Source organism: Sus scrofa, chromosome 17, assembly GCF_054392235.1.
Source record: "Sus scrofa isolate SSC_HxYL_T2T_F1_AM1 chromosome 17, Sscrofa_HxYL_maternal_Yorkshire_Landrace_v2.0, whole genome shotgun sequence".
NCBI classification, from domain to species: domain Eukaryota; kingdom Metazoa; phylum Chordata; class Mammalia; order Artiodactyla; family Suidae; genus Sus; species Sus scrofa.
The window spans coordinates 28,862,342-28,879,026 of NC_139399.1; the positions used below are offsets into that span (position 1 = coordinate 28,862,342).

Genomic DNA, 16,685 nt, shown 5'->3' on the forward strand with positions numbered 1-16,685 from the left:
TTCTAAATGTGCAGTATCATCTAAAATTAAGACATTTTCTGAATAAGAGGTATGATTTCAATAGGCTTGTCACTTAAGTGTTACAGAGGAGCTAATCAGTAGCCACCCAACCTTAGAAACTCATGTTCCATTATGTGGGAAGGAAATAAAAGAATTAGGAGTCACATCGGTTATGGAGTTCCTGTCACAGTGCAGCAGAAACAATCCAACTAGGAACCATGAGGTTGTGGGTAAGATCCCTGGCCTCTCTTGGTGGATTGAGAATCTGACGTTGCCATGCTGTGGTGTAGGTCACAGATGAGGCTCGGATCTGATTTTGCTGTGGCTGTGGTGTAGGCTGGCAGCTGTAGCTCCGATTGGACCCCTAGCCTGGGAACTTCCGCATGTTGTGGGTACAGCCCTAAAAAGCAAAAAAAAAAGGAGACTCATTAGTTAGCTTTTACTGTATAACAAACCATTGTGAAACTTACTGGCTTAAGGAGTTCCCTGGTGGCTCAGCAGGCTAAGGATCCCGTGTTGTCATTGGTGTGGCTCTGGTTACTGCTGTGGTGCGGGTTCTAACCCTGGCCCCAGCAAGTTCCTATGTCATGGCTGTGGCCAAAAACAACAACAAAAAACCTTACTGACTTAATATGAGAAAAAGATCACTTTGCCATACAGCAGAAATTGACAAAACATTGGAGTTCCCACTGTGACTCTGCAGTAATAAACCTGACTAGTATCCATGAGGGTTAAGGATCTGAAGTTGCCATGAGCTGTGGCGTAGGTCACAGACATGGCTTGGATCCCAACTTGCTCTGGCTGTGGTGCAGGCTGACAGCTACAACTCTAATTAGACCCCTAGCCTGGGAATTTCTACATGCCACACAGGCAACCCTGAAAAGACAAAAAAAAAAAAAAAAAAAAAAGCGGACAAAACATTTTAAATCAAATATAATAAATAATTTTTTAAAAATTTATCCCATGATTCTGTAAGTTAGTAATTTTTGCCTTTGCCCAAGAAAGTCACAGGGTCTTCAGCCCAAATTCAAAGGATGGAGAAATAGGACATCACCTCCCCTGGGAAAAACTTCAAAGCCACATGGTAAAGGGGAAGGACCCAGGGATGGGAACAATTGTGGCCATTTTTGCAAGCAATCCATCTCAAAGACATTCACCAGTTTCAAATTATTTAAAAGAGTGAGTTAAAAAAAAAAAGTCACCTAGGAAATTCCTGTAGAAAAACAACAGGATCATTGTCCATAATTGCTATTGATTAATAACAAGTTACTTGTCCTTGTTTCTCTTTGAAGAGATTTTCCACTTACTCAGTCCCATTTCTACTCCAATCACACCTGACAGCATTTATGACTTGAACCCAGCCTAAACCCAGATTGGGACTGGAACTCAAGGTTTTTAAATTAAGATCACTCACCCAGTGTCTGGACTTACTGAGGTTCAGGTTCTTTGTGCCTTAGCACAGAAGGGATTCAGCGAGAAGCAAAGTGATAGGCAAGAAATAGATTTAAGATAGGATGCTTGTGGGAGATGTAAGCGGGCAGGCAAGGAGTCTCTGCCCTGAGGATCAGGTGGGCTACAGTTTAATAATCCAATGGGAGTGGGGGTGGGAAAAGACTGCCTCCTCCTCTTTCTTTGAGTAGTGCTTCCTTCTTGGTATCCAGTGAAGAGTATTTGACCCTTTAAGGCCAAACTAGAACTGTAACAGTGCTTATTGAAATCAGCAGAAGGGTGGTCCTTAAGCTCCTGTCCTGAAGACCCAGACCTGAACCTGAATGCAGAACTCACCCCATCCCCCACCCAATAACCTGAGGCAGATCCTGTGCTTCCACTAGTCAAGCAAGTCTGCTTCATTCTGATGGCCCTCTTGAGCAATTTTTTTTGTTTTGTTTTGTTTTTTTTGGTCTTTTTAGGGCCTTACCCAAGGCATATGGACATTCCAAGGCTAGGGGTTGAATCAGAGCTATAGCTGCTGGCCTACGCCACAGCCACAGCAATACCAGGTCTGAGCCATGTCTGCACCCTACACCACAGCTCATGGCAATGCTGGATCCTTAACACACTGAGCAAGGCTAGGGATCAAACCCACATCCTCATGGATACTAGTCAGTTTCATTACTGCAGAGCCATGATAGGAACTCCCTCTTGAGCAATCATTAACTTCCAGTGGTCTCCCAAAGTTCCCTAGGTTTCCCTCTCCATCTACGGTCCCCTACTGGGACTTCTACAACTATCTGCGTAACTATCCTACTCCATCCCTATCACCTTAGTTTTCCTCAGTTTTCTAAAAAACAAAACCAAAAATGGTTAATGGTCAATTGCTAGTAATCACTGTTACTTTGAGAGTTGAGTGTTGGTGTATGTGGCAAATGTTTGTAATGTTTGACCTGGATGGGGAAGTTTTACAGCCCTAAGGGTTTTAGTAAAAGACCTAAATTCTCCCCTGCGGGATGCCATCCCTAAGATTTGGCACCCACTTGTTTAAGAAAGAAAAGAAAACTTACAAAATGTTTTTATAAACAGTACTGCCCTTGTGATGCAAGCTTCAATAAGGACTTGAGAGTCTTAGATGTTTAGACAGGAAGAATAAATGCTACTCATCAGAGACCCTGTAAATGAACTTGGGCTGCCAGTAAATAGCATGGGTAGTGAAACCCCCTTCAGGACTTTATAAGTGTGGGACTAAAATGAAGGCCTGTGGGCATAGGTGGGGAAATCCTACTAGACCATTGTTGCCCAGTAGCAGTATAATGCCAGCCTCCTGCATAACTTTTAGTTTTCTTATATGTGCAAAACTCATTTTGTGTTTGCTTTGTTGCATTTCACAGATAATACATTTTTTACAAATCAAAAGTGTGTGGTGGGAGTTCCCATTGTGGCTCAGGGGAAACGAAACCGACAAGTAACTATGAGGTTGTAGGTTTGATCCCTGGCCTCATTCAGTGGGTTAAGGATCCGGTGTTGTGGTGAGCTATGGTGTAGGTTGCAAACGTGGCTTGGATCTGGTATTGCTGTGGCTGTAGCGTAGGCTGGTGGCTACAGCTCTGATTCCACCCCTAGCCTTGGAACCTCTATATGCCACCAGTGTGGCCCTAAAAAAAGCAAAAAAAGAAAAAAGAAAGGTTGTGGCAACCCTAGGTCAAGTAAGTCTGGAAACTGAGCAGGGCCCTGTGGGGCTCCTGTGCACAAACGCTTTTCTCTGTCCCCCATTTCTTGTCTGTAAGAGACTTCATTCAGCCTCCTTAACCTTCCCTGAGTTCCAAAGGGAAGGTTCAATCATTTGCTAATCAGGGAAGGGAGGGGATGCAGAGATGGGGAGGAGCAGTAGAGAAACAATTGGGCAGCCTTGGGGCAGGATCCTGGTTCCCCCTCAAAGGATGCGCATAACAATATCTTTGAGCTCTCCGGCAGAACTGAAAGCCCCAACGAATGAAAGATGGTAACTGCTTGATGAGGCCTTCTTCATTCCAGGAAGAAGGTTGAGATGGGATAACCTCAAGGACCACCAGTACTGTCCCAGGACCACCTGATGCCAGCTTTGAAGAAGAATGAAAGCTTGCATCTACCCTGATCCCTATCTGTGGCCCTCTTTTCCATGCCCCAAATAAGTCCACCTCCTATTCTCTCCCAAAGGAGGGCACAGTCTTTAGGGTATAAATTAGCCTGCTGTGGCCTTCTTTGCCCAGTAAAGCAATAAAAGCTACTCACTTCTTCTCCCAAAACTTTATCACCAGGATTCTATTCAGCATCAGTGGACAGAGTCTCAGCAATAGTCTATTGGTGCCATTTCTTTTCCAGCAGCATTTGCTCACTCCCAGTCTGTGTCACAGTTTAATAGTTCTTGCAATATTTTAAATCTTTTTGTTGTGGAGAGCTGTGATTGGTGATCTTTGGTTTTTTGGGGAGGGAGGAGTCTTTTTTTAGTGCCATACCTGAGGCATATGGAAATTCCCAGGGTAGGGGTCGAATCAGAGCTATAGCTGCCAGCCTACACCACAGCCAAAACAACACAGGATCCAAACTATGTCTGCGACCTATACTACAGTTCACAGCAATGCCACCTCAATCCTCATGGTTACTAGTCGGGTTTGTTACCACTGAGCCATGATGGAAACTCCCAATCTTTGATGTTACTACCACAACTCACTGAAGGCTTAGATGATGGTTAGCATTTTTCAGCAATAAAGTATTTTTTTTATTAAGATATACACATTGATTTTTAGGCATAATGCTTTTGTGCACTTAATAGACTACAGAACAGTGTGAATGTAAATTTTATATGGACTGAGAAACAAAAAAATTCATATGACTCCCTTTATTCTGATATTAGCTTCATTGAGGTGGCTTGAAACTGAACTTGCAATATTGTCAAGATCTGCCTGTAGTTAGTTATAGTTTAAAAGTGAAAAGAAATCGATGGGCTTAACTTTAAGAATATACTTTAGTGCTATGTATCTATGTAGCTCACCAATAAAGTGTGACACTCATTTGGCCTTTGAAGGCAAAAAGCATGCCAGGGTCATCTCTGTGGTCTGTGTCTAGCACATGCTTGGCACAATTATCTGTAGGCTGCGTGAAAAAGTAATGCACTGTCAACTAAAAAAAATACAACCTGCAAGTTGAGGGTTAAGTTTTATTTTGAGGCTTTTGGCTTAAGCCCAGGAGATAGCATCTCAGGTAGCCCAGAGAAACTGCTCAGAGGAGGGGAGCGGGGAAGCTAGGAGTTTTTGCAACAAAGGGAAGGTAGTAGGGACAAAAGTTTTACAGATAAGCAGATTTACAGAAAAAGTTTCTTTCTTTTTTTTTTTTTTCTTTCCCTTTTGTTTTTTTGCCATTTCTTGGGCTGCTCCCATTGCATATGGAGGTTCCCAGGCTAGGGGTCAAATCGGAGCTGTAGCTGCCGGCCTACACCAGAGCTGCAGCAACATGATCCAAGCTGTGTCTGCAACCTATACCACAGGTCTCTGGAACGCCAGATCCTTAACCTACTGAGCAAAGCCAGGGATCGAACCCGCAACCTCATGGTTCTAGTCGGATTCATTAACCACTGAGCCAGGATGGGAACTCCCAGAGAAGGATTCTATGGGAAGATGTAAGGGTCTGGGCTTACTGGAATCACTCCTTTGATATTCACCTCAGCAGGGAGCCAGTCTTTGTTTCTTTCCTGAGTTCCCTCAGGGCTCACTGGCCACCCTTGGAAGTGGCCATTCTCTTGGATGACATCTTTTGTTTTGTCCACTAAGTGCAGTTCAGTATTTCAGATAGCTCCAAAGAGGAAAGGGGAAATGTCAAGATACAAGGCATAAAAGTGAAGGGGGAGGTGCATGCAGCCATGCACCATTTTTCCAGAACTTTGCTGCTGGTCTTGTGAAGGGTGCTACTAGTCATAGACATCAGTCATCACTGAAGGATTTTAGTGTTTTTCTAGATATGAGGAGATGCAAGAATTGGGCTCATAAAGACCGCCTAAAAATATTTAACTCTCTGAAGACCTGCTCTTCCAGTTTTCCCAGAGCACAGAGTGCCTCACTCCTGGTCTCCTGGTGCTGTGGGTTGGGAGCTGCGGTTGCTCATGTTTTACTCCATGTAGAGGCTGATGGCAAGTGCCAAACTTCAGTTCACAGCACAAACCAACAATAATCATTGAGTAACTGTTGTATGGTATGAGGTGATTCCATGAAGTTTGGGTCTGAAATTCTTGAAAGTAAAGGACATCCAACTAGTTTGTTTCTTTGTTTGTTTGTTTGTTTATTATTTTTTACAGCCACACCTGCAGCACATGGAAGTTCCTGGGCCAGGGGTCAAATCAAAGCTGTAGCTGGGGCCTATGCCAAGGGCACAGCAACACTGGATCTGAGCCACATCTGCAACCTATGCCACAGCTTGTGGCAACAAGGGATCCTCAACCCACTGTGCCGAGGATCGAACCCACATCCTCACAGAAACTACATTGCGCTCTTAACCCACTGAGCCACAATGGGAACTTCTATCCCAAGTAGTTTAATCATATCCTCTTAATCCTTCAATTATATAAACAGCTTACATCACCTCTAAATATCACTAGGCAGCTTATTTGAGGCCAGAAATTCCTTAGACGCAGAATAATTTCCATGTTTAGACTAGTGTTGGAGAGACAACCTAGAGAGCATCGTCAGAACAGTCCTTGGCTGCTTCAGGGGCCTTCATAAGGACAGATATGTATTTTCCAGCAAATGAATTTCATGTAGTTTATACTTATAACTCCCATTTGACTCAGTTCTATGACAGCCTTTTTTTTTTTTTTTTTTTTTTCCCTGCTATCAAAGCTCTTAGTCTCTGAACTCCGTTTGATGGGCATTTCTTCAAATATTCATAAAGTTTTCTGTAAATGTCCAAGTTTCTTTTCTGCATCCATAAATACATCAGTAAAAGAAGAATCACAAATCAAGCCGAGACAGGTTCAAACTTTAGTCTGAGGTTCTCTCTGAAGTTAACAATCTCTACAGTATGAGTTGCAGGGGGTTTTTTAAAAAGATTTTTCTTTTTCCTAGGTAAGGGGAGATGGGGTCTGAAAGGAGAGGAAGTGTGAGCCAAAGAAAGAATTCTCTGTGGCTGGTAGGCTCTAAAACTGGACCCACTAACCTGATCAACGCTAATGTTATATTTAATGGGCATGAATCCACATGAACTGAGACTATCACCAAGAGACACTTCAGCTTTTTGTGTCCCCATTTAGTCAATAAACCAAAAACTATTGAACATTTACTACTGAGCAGAGCTAGGTGAGGGGCAGTAGTGCTGTAGGAAAAGAAGTCATGATTTCTTCCAACACAATGCTTAAATTTTATCTGCTAAATAAGCCCAAGGTCACCTTGAGCCACTATTTCTCATTTCCTTTTAGTAAAAATCCCTTCAGTGGAGTGGGATTGCCTCCTTATAAGACTTTCCTATCACACCAATAGTATACTATGTGATACTTTGTTTTATTATGTTTAATTATTGTATTACTATGTTATGACCTAAAAAAATTAAATTATATATAGAGAAAGAGATTTAGCTAGGGCACTTTCTGTCTTTAATTTGGCCAGGACCCAAAAAAGCTGGGAAGAAAATAATAAGTAGCCAGTATTTGCACTTTCCAAAGTGAGATGTTAGATTACAACATGCAGAAGACATCGAAAATAAGAAGTTTTGTGGCTTGAGCCCAGTACTCACCTCAAGTATGTGAAAATGTTAGGACAACTCAGAGAACGAGAATGTGGGGAGAGTTGTTGGTTTGCTGTGAATTTTCCCTCCATCACCAGTTTTTGTTTCCAATCTGATGGAGACTTCAGGGAATCTTTCGGAGACTGAACCATATGTGGTGCAAAACACTTAGTGGGAAAGTCTCATGGTGAGAAATTGATTGTGGCCGCTCCATTAGCTGCTAAAGGGAGAAGCTTTGGCTCTAAATGAAAATAAGAGTTTTGAGAGTCCCTAGGACTGGAAGCTTTTATTACTTGAATGAAACTATTTTGTGCCTAAAAGTGATTAGGGCAATTTTTTTATTGTTGGAATCATGACATGAGCTAAAGAAGGGCCAACATTTCATCCAAGTGAAAGTAATAACCAATTTCACCAAGAGTTGATAAAAGTTGAGGAGAGAAAAAAAAAAAAGTGTTCTTTTATGATTGTTCCTTCTAGATCTTTCTCTTTCACCACACCAGTTATGTACATTTATGTGCTTGTTTATTTTCTGTCTTCTCCATTGGAACATAAGCTCCCCAAGGGCAAGGACTTTATCTCTCTTATTTGTCATTGATTCTGCTGAACCTAGAAAAATGCCAAGCATGTTGTGAAGACTTAATAAATATTTACTGAGTGAGGGCATAAGTGGGTAACCATGCATAAAGGATTGGAAACATTTCTACATGATTTTTTTTTTTTTTCCTTGAGGAGAATGACTTGGCTGCATTACTTTTAAAGTAAATATAAAAACCCTTATCTATCCTTAGATAGAATGGGAACAGTCCCTTTCCAGTCTAGCCGTAATTTACACTGGCTCCAATGGAGGGGGCTCAAAAGTCACATGTCGTCTTCCCTTGTATAAAATCACAGCTGCCTAATGATATTCAGCTTGTGTAACTAATTACTTCCATGGCAGCTTTTCTTCCTCCTTTGCATTTTCTTCTGTGATATTCTACTGCTAATAAAACTGTCAATTTTCTTTTACTTCAATAAAAGGTCACACATGACAACAACCCCCTTTGCCTACTAACAGCGAGAGCCTTTATTAATATTTTAAATGTACACAGTGATATTTCCAAAAGGTCAGATTTTTTTTAAGAGACACAAAATGTCAGTCCAAATTCTTTCCCCTCCTTTTCTCTGCCCCGCATCACTATCACTTTACTCTGCAGCCTCAGATATTGTGCTTATTATAAATTGTGTTCAACCAGGAAAACACCAGGTAGGGTACCAGGTAAAGGGCACAGCATGGGAGGCACATGTGTTTACCACCCATATTTCTCTCACAGCTAAATGTACAGCTCTCTGAATATAAAGATTCTAATGAGCCATCACCAATAGGTCTTATAATCTTAGTCCTTTTTCCAATACTGTATTAGTTACCTATTACCATGTAACAGACTACCCCCAAATGTAGTGTTTTCAAACAGAAACAGTTATTTTGTGAGTCAGAAATGTGAGCGTGGCTTAGTGGGTCTTCAGGCTTTGGGTCTCTCAAAAGTTTCAGTCAAGACGTTGGCTAGGTCACAGTCATCTCAAGACTTAACTGCAGGAAAAGCTACTTCCAAGCTCACCCACGTGGCTGTTGGTGGAATTCAGTTTCTCACAGGTGATTTGTCTTCAGATTAGATTTTGGGCAGCAGCTTTCCCCATGGACATCTCCATAGAGTAGTTTACCATACAGCAGCTGGCCTCCCTCTGAACAAGCCTATGAGAGGGCAAGAGAAGGCAGGCAAGATGGAAGCCACTGGCTTTTCTGTCTTTAGTACATTCAAATGAGAGTGTCACCCCCACTGCAGTATCAGTGGAGTCCTTGAGGGGAGCCGATCCAGTAATAACAAAGAATACCTCCCACCTCACTAGTACAGAGGTCAAATGGAGAACTGGGAATTCTATCTCCATCTGACAGTAATGAGGTGGTCCTCCTAACACCTTGCACTGCTGGAGCTGTGTAAGAGAAAGCCAGCTGAAACAGGAGGTTCAAATGAGATCCAGAGTCTCATGACATAATGCAAAGGTATGCAGCATTCAATCAAAAAATCATTTGTCATACCTACAACCAGGAAAATCTAAAGCTGAACTAAGAAAGACAATGAATAAATGCTACCACCAAGAATGCAGAGATGTCAGAATTATCTTTTAAAAGATATTTTAAAATATTTAAAAATTTTTAAGATATTTTTAAAATTTTTAAATATTTAAAAATTTGAAAGTTCTATATCAAAATCATTTAACAAGCAATGATAAATATGACTGAAACAAACAAATACATAGAAACACTCACTAAACAGGAAATTTTAGAAGAGAAATATAATGAAGGATCAAGTAGAAATTTCAGAACTGAAAAATAAACAAAATATGGTCCAGTGAACAGCAGAATAGAGGTCAGAGAGGAAAGAATTAGTGAACCAGACTATAAAACAATAGAAACCACCCATGTAAACAACAGAGATAAGATAGAATAAAAATAAAAATGAACAAACCCTCTGGGACCTGTGACACTAAACGAAAAAAAAAAATCTAATATTTATGTCATTAGAATCCTGGAAAGATAAAAGAAAGAGCAAAATTCAAAAAATATTCAAAGAAATAATGGCTAAAACTTCCCAAATTTGACAAGGACATGAGCCTGCAGACTCAAGAAGCAGAGTGAATTTTAAACAGGATAAATTCAAGTAAATCCACACCAAGGTACATCACAATTAAATGTCTGAAACTGAAGACAAAAAGAAAAAAAAAAAATCAAAAAAAGCAAAAGAAGTGGCATACCTTACCTATGGGGGGAAAAAAAACTTGAATGACAGTGGACTTCTCTTCAGAAACCATGGAGGCCATATGGAAGAATTACAATTTTCAAATGTTGAAAGTAAAGAATTGATAAGTCACAATTCCATGTCAAGGAATTCCATATCAAATATCCTTCAGGGAGTTCCCATCATGGCTCAGCAGAAACGAATCTGGCTAGCATCCATGAGGATGCAGTTTTGATCCCTGGCCTTGCTCAGGGGTTTAAGGATCTAGCACTGCTGTGAGCTGTGGGAGGTTGCAGATGTGGGCTCAGATCCCAAGTTGCTGTGGCTGTGGCATAGGTCAGCAGCTGTAGCTCTGATTCAATCCTTAACCTGGGAACCTCCATAAGCTCCAGGTGCAGCCCTAGAAAGACAAAAAAAAAAAAAAAAAAAAGCAAGAAAGAAAGAAAAGAAAATATCCTTCAGGAATGAAGGGAACTTAAGGACTGTCTCAGATGAAGGAAAAGTAAGAGATTTGTTGCCGAAACACACCCTAAAATAACAGTAAATAAAATTCTATAGACAGAAGGGAAATAATAAAAAAGAAATCTTGGGAAATCAGGAAGGAAGAAGCAACACAGTAAGCATAAATGTGGGCAAGTATCGTTGACTTTCCTTCTCCATCAAATAACAGGACCTAATTGACATTTATAGAACACACCACCCAACAACAGCAGAATACACATTCTTCTCAGACATTTACAGAATGTATACTAATACAGACCATATCTTGTTCCATATAAATAAACATCAACGAGTTTAAAATAATTCAAAAGATGCGGTGACCCAAATGGAATCACACTAGAAATCAATAACAGGAAAGATGACAGATAACAGGATAACAGGAAAATCTCCCAAACTTGGACTAAACAACACACCTTCTCTTTAGAAGTAATGAACTTGAGGAATTTAGACATCACTGAAACTAGAACCTCACAAAATGATAATGTCGATATAATTGCCAACCTAGAGATACCTTAACAGGGATTGTAACTAAAATTCGGTACTTACAGAGATTCAGTAACTACGCATTATTGCTATCTTCCATGTTCCCTTCTTTTATGGGACATCAGCAAACCCCAGTTTACAGAGAAGTAACCACTATGCTTGGCGGCTACAGGACAACTATTAGTCACTCCAGGCTATTGGGACCTGCTAGCTGGTACCATCTAAGGATCACCTTGAAAAGAATTTAGAAATATGTTGAGATTGAGACTCAGATGGACAACGTGACTCAGTTTTTGACATCGAAGGGAAGACTTAAAAGAGAATGGTTTTTATTAAGCATGTATATTTCAAAATAGGATTTAAGGTAACATGTTTCAGAAGAAATGTGGAAATAGTCAGCTTACCTACCTCAATCAGTGTGGCAGAGAGCTAAGATCTGAGTCCAGTTTCTTTTTTTAGTCCCATGCTCTTTTCACAGTACCACACACTTTCTTTCCAGAGCCAATAGAAGGTCATATACCATGGCTGTGTTAACCTTATTTCAGTTTATACTGCCTCATATTTGAGAATAATTTATTTAAAAATAAACAGATGAAAGATATGTATCCCATACCCTGACATACAGGAAACAAACAAAAGAAATGAGTAACAGGAGATCTGGAATGAAGTTTCATTAATATTAGTAATATTTGTATGACTACTTTAAAGTCCACTATCATTCAGAAACCTTGACTCTTTGAGTGGGATTCTTGTTTTCATTTCCTATTGTTAAGAGTTCTTATTTTATCATATGAAACAAAATAGAGATGCAATTTGAAGAGTTAAAAGCACCAGAAGTGAGATACATCTATCTTAAGTAATAGTCATTGCAATAGAGGGAACTTAACACACCAGACATCAATAAAAAATGGGTCTCCTGCCTAAACACACCAATTCCAGATCATGCCTGAATTTCCCTCTTTCTCTACCTGCCTTCTAAAATCTCTCAGTTGTAAATCTCAATAAAACCTTCAGAAGGCAATTTGGTAGAAAAATGTTTTAGCTAAATGCTTTCTGTAATGATATGTCTAGAGGATTTAATTCCTCCTGCTTATACTTCTCTCATCTTACAAGAATGTTGAATACCCAAATGTCCCCTTCTGGATGGTTCCTCAAGCAGAACAGTGTTAACTTCCAGTTGATGATCAATTTAACTCCCATGCACACTAAAATGTATTTTTAAGAACTGCACTAAAGTGAAAAAAAAAAAAAAAGGTAGAAGAAAAAAGGATAGATAGAGGAAACCTTGTAAGAATTAGAGTTCTTGTTTTCACTCATTTCTCAAGAATCCAAATTTGTTTTCATGAGCAGTGTTTAATGGAAGTGACATTGTATGCCTTGCTAGTTTTGCCACCCATGTTACTCAGAGCTAAAATGAGCCAAATCATCAATGCTTAATTCAATAGAACCCTAGGAGTCTGAAATATAATTCTCCAAACACAGACTACGAAAAGGGGGTGGAATAAACCAATTAGGAAAAATACAGAAGGCAAAGTTAGTGCATTTCAAGGTTGCTGGGGATAGAAATGAAAGAAACAGAGTTTGGAGAGATAATCAAAAAGTTCTATTTTCCTGCACCTCTCCTTTGCCTTGGGCAAAGATGTAGAGATGTCTAAAGGTTTTATACAGTCTTTATTCTCTTTGGAAGAGTCCTGAGTAAAAGCATCAACCCAGAAATGTGAAAATGGTAAATGCTGCTGTGCATTTGCTAATGGAATGATTACGATGAAGACTTTACAAAGATGGACGGTGCCAAGTAGACTATCAGAAAACGACCTTACTGAGTAAAACCCAAGAACTGGATGTTCCCCAAAATGGAGTGACGTCACCTTGTGCTAGTTCCTTTCTGGTTCTTCGCTGCTGAATGCCCATTCAGTAGTACCACTACTCCTCCAGAGATAGAGAAAAGGAAGTTTTTCCCCAAATGGGCCAAAATGGATGTCGTTCCTTCCTCTCACTGACGCTTTGAATTTGTGCACAGAGTAAGTCTACCATCTCCTCTGCATGGTAATGTTTTAAGTATTTGAGAAGAGCTGTCACCTTCCTTTCTGATGTTTTAATTTCCTCACAGCTATATGAAAAAACAAAAAGGTATAAATGTTATAATTTCAACTACATAACATAATTTTCATAAGAATAAAAGAGACACTAAAATATAATGGAGAAGATAAAGATGATCTTTTTCCTCTTCTATATTTTCCAATCGTTTTCTAAGTGTGTGAAATTGTTTAGGTAATAGAGGGGAAAAAAAGTATAAAAATGAAAAAGAAATTATGATCTTTCCTCCTGGGGAAAAAAAAAAATGTCAGCAGAAAGAGAAATAAGGAGTTCCCATTGTGGTTCAGAAGAAACAAATCCGATTACTATCCATGATGATGTGGGATTGATCCCTGGCCTTGCTCAGTGGGTCAGTGATCTGGCATTTCCATGAGCTGTCATGAGCTGTGGTGTAGGTTGCAGAGGCAGCTCAGATCCTGCATTGCCGTGGCTGTGGTGTAGGCTGGCAGCTACAGCTCTGATTCGACCCCTAGCCTGGGAACTTCCATATGCCATGGGTTTGGACCTAAAAAGTAAAAAATAAAAAATAAATAAAATAAAGAGAAATGAATAAATTTGCTAAATTTGGCCAAAGAAGAGATCATATAATTCAGACATCTACTCATTTATGTGGTAAATCTGAGGCCAGACTGACTAGGTGAGGAGTAAACCACGGTTATTTCTCTTGATGAAAAGCCAGTCACGGGCTTAAAAATGTTTTCTAAGCCCCAATCTAAGGCTCATTTTATCACTCTAAATCCCCAAGATTGCCTTAAAGTAATAGTATAGCAGTTGATTCAATTTCCTTACTCCCACTGGCTGGTGTTCCTTAGATTGCCTTCCTAGATTCATTCTTTGATGGTCAAAGTTAAGTAAAAGGAATTTGGAGGGATCACAAAAAGGTTTTGTTTCCCCATATCTCTCCTTTGCTTTGGATACAGCTGTGAAGAGGTCTAAAGCTTTTCAAAGTTGAGTCCTCTCTCTCTCTTCAAGAGTCATTAGTAAGTGTATCAACCCAGAAAAGTCAAAATGCCTTGAGTTTAACAAAAAGATAACATTGAAGCCTTTGTAAAGATGGAGATGGGAGTTAGTTAAAACTGCTCATGTTTCTATGGTTTGAGTTATAGAGATATCCCTCTTAACACCCAGTGTCAAGAAAGTCAAGGAATAACCCAGTCATTACACTCACCCTCCATTTAGTTCTGACTCATCCACTAACCACAGGTTTTCAAACTCTCATGTCCCCTGAGAAGACAGGTCAATGCAGGCATGAAATGGCCTGGATATAGAGTGATGTTAAGGTGCTTTGGTGAGGATTACCCTGAGCCACATGCTCTACACTGGCTCTACACTACCTAACTTTCCCAGCAGCATTGAGCTCCAGTGGTCCACAGTGATAATCTGCTCAATGAACCCTTTTCCTTCCCTTACTCACTTCCTTACTTCCCTTCAAGACTTCCTGGGATCACATCCCAAATAAGCTGATGGCACACATGACTTTGTTTTTGGGTCTGCTTCTGGGGAAACCAAATCTATGACAACCCCATAATACACACACACCTAAAAATGAAACAAAGTAGGACCCTATGGTTCTTCCCCCATGTCCTCTACCTGCCTTTGGTCTGCAGAAAAACTTATATACAAGGAACAAATTTAATCAGAGAAATGAGAAAGTGCAGAGACAAAGGAAAATGAGTCAAACAGGACAAAATAATAGTTTAGTCATTAAGCAAAATCAAGGACATTTAGTTCCCCCTCTAGGGCTATAGATTATATTTTGAGTCACATCCTTTGAGCTGTCTTGTGGACACTGAAACCCCCACCATGTGGAAGAAGTTGCATGACTATAGCCATGACATCAGTTGTCACAATTCTAAGAACTGACCTCAAAGAAATGGGAACAAACTGACTCTGGAACTGAAGATTAACCATACTTAAAAAAAATCAAAATAATGCTGGTCAGACCATTACACAACCAATTTCAAAATGTCAGAGCTGTGTTGCTTTTACATGTGGCCCCCGCTTTCCACTTATATACCCCTAAACTCCCTTTAAAAGCTCTTGTCCCCTGAATGTCAGCAAGGGAATTGGCCTTTTGACATGAGTCCACCCTCTCCCCAAGTTGCTGGCCTCAGAAACAAAGCCAACTTTTCTTTCCACCAGCTTTGCCTCTCCAGTACTGGCTTTCTAGCCGCAAACAGCCGGACACCACTTTTGGTAACAAACCCACACCTGGGACCTGAAGGTATGTTATTGAGTACATCAGTTAGATGTAATCCAGAAGGCAACTGGGGAATAAATGTCTCATCTATTCCTGAACACGACTGAATAGGACCCTCTCTTGAGTCAAGTTCCACTGGAATTTGACTGGGAAACAAATGTCTCCTGTGAGTTAAGCCGATCCAAAATTACATCTTTGGTAATTCTGTCATCCCTTACAGGTTTATCCTCTTCCGTAGGTACCATGAAACAGCTCTATTTACTAACTTGTGTGGAAGACAGATTTAGCTTGTCAAAACTGTCATTATAGGAGCCTCAGTGGAACTCACAGGAGTATGTTACTTATGTAGCAACAAACCTTGTACTAAATAGTGACACACTATCTTTCCTTTGTCAGGGTGTGTGACTTTATAATGAATGATTCGTACACTACTTCTCCAGAGTTTCCCGATAAAATCCTGGGTTTAGAAGAGAAGTGAACCCACTTGCCAGAAGCAAATCCGTAACCCACACCCAAAGTAACGAGGGTGTTGGGCAACCCCCTGAATGAGGAGAACATCAGAGATGTGATTTAGATCACTTATATATGACAGTTCTTCCAGGTCTTTGTTTCCCTTTAGCCAGTTATCTTTTTTTATCTTTCACGCCTGACCAGACCCAGGGCCCTTGCCAATCTGCGTGTGCATCTTTGGCCAAGATGACTGTCAAAGCAAAGCATTGTGGTAAGGTTATCTAGACTTATTAGATAACCCTTGTGCCTGTTGTTATTTCTATCTTGAAGTATAGATAGGTGGCTGGTTATAAATATTTATTCTGAATCCCACCTATCTCTTGCTTCAGAAGGTGTAAACAAGAGGCTAGCTGTAAATATCTAACCTGGAGCCCATCTGTCTCCTGCCTCAATGGGACAAAAATAAGGCCCAGGTATCTTTCCCAATTAGTTGAAAGCCCCTGAGACTCAATTGAGTACTGCCTCTTGCCTCCTGTTATCAAGCTCCCTGACCTCACTGGAACATCTTGGAACTCAGGCTGTCCATTTTATGTCCTGTCAGGACCCTGCCAGTAACCCACTTTCACCCAATAACATTATTCTTGCATGTACTCCAAACAGCCAACCATTTTGTTATTCTTTTTTTCTGAGATTCTCAAAAAGAACACTTGAGTAAAAACATTTCTGGGCAATAGAATTTACTGAAGCAAGTGTCTTAACAGCAACTATATAGGAAATAATGTAATAGATGTGGGGGTCTTCTTTGTCCTTGACCTCCCCCACACTCACTGCTCAACTGGCTGTTCCCTCCTCTTCCCACAAAATTATTCAAGACCTCCTCTGTTATGTAAATGCGGAGGCTGGTCTGAGCCTGATTTCCATACTATAGCCACACATCAAAGGCTTTTTCCAGAAGAGCTAGCCCTTTGCCACAAAGGAATTTCTTGCATCTGTTGCTA

The 16,685-nt window shown here is 40.4% G+C and overlaps 1 long non-coding RNA gene across 2 annotated transcripts in view; it reads left to right on the forward strand.

Moving 5' to 3' along the window:
• The window catches only part of LOC110257461 (uncharacterized), a 590,814-nt gene that overhangs the window by 441,097 nt on the left and 133,032 nt on the right, over positions 1-16,685 (forward strand). The window lies entirely within an intron of this gene.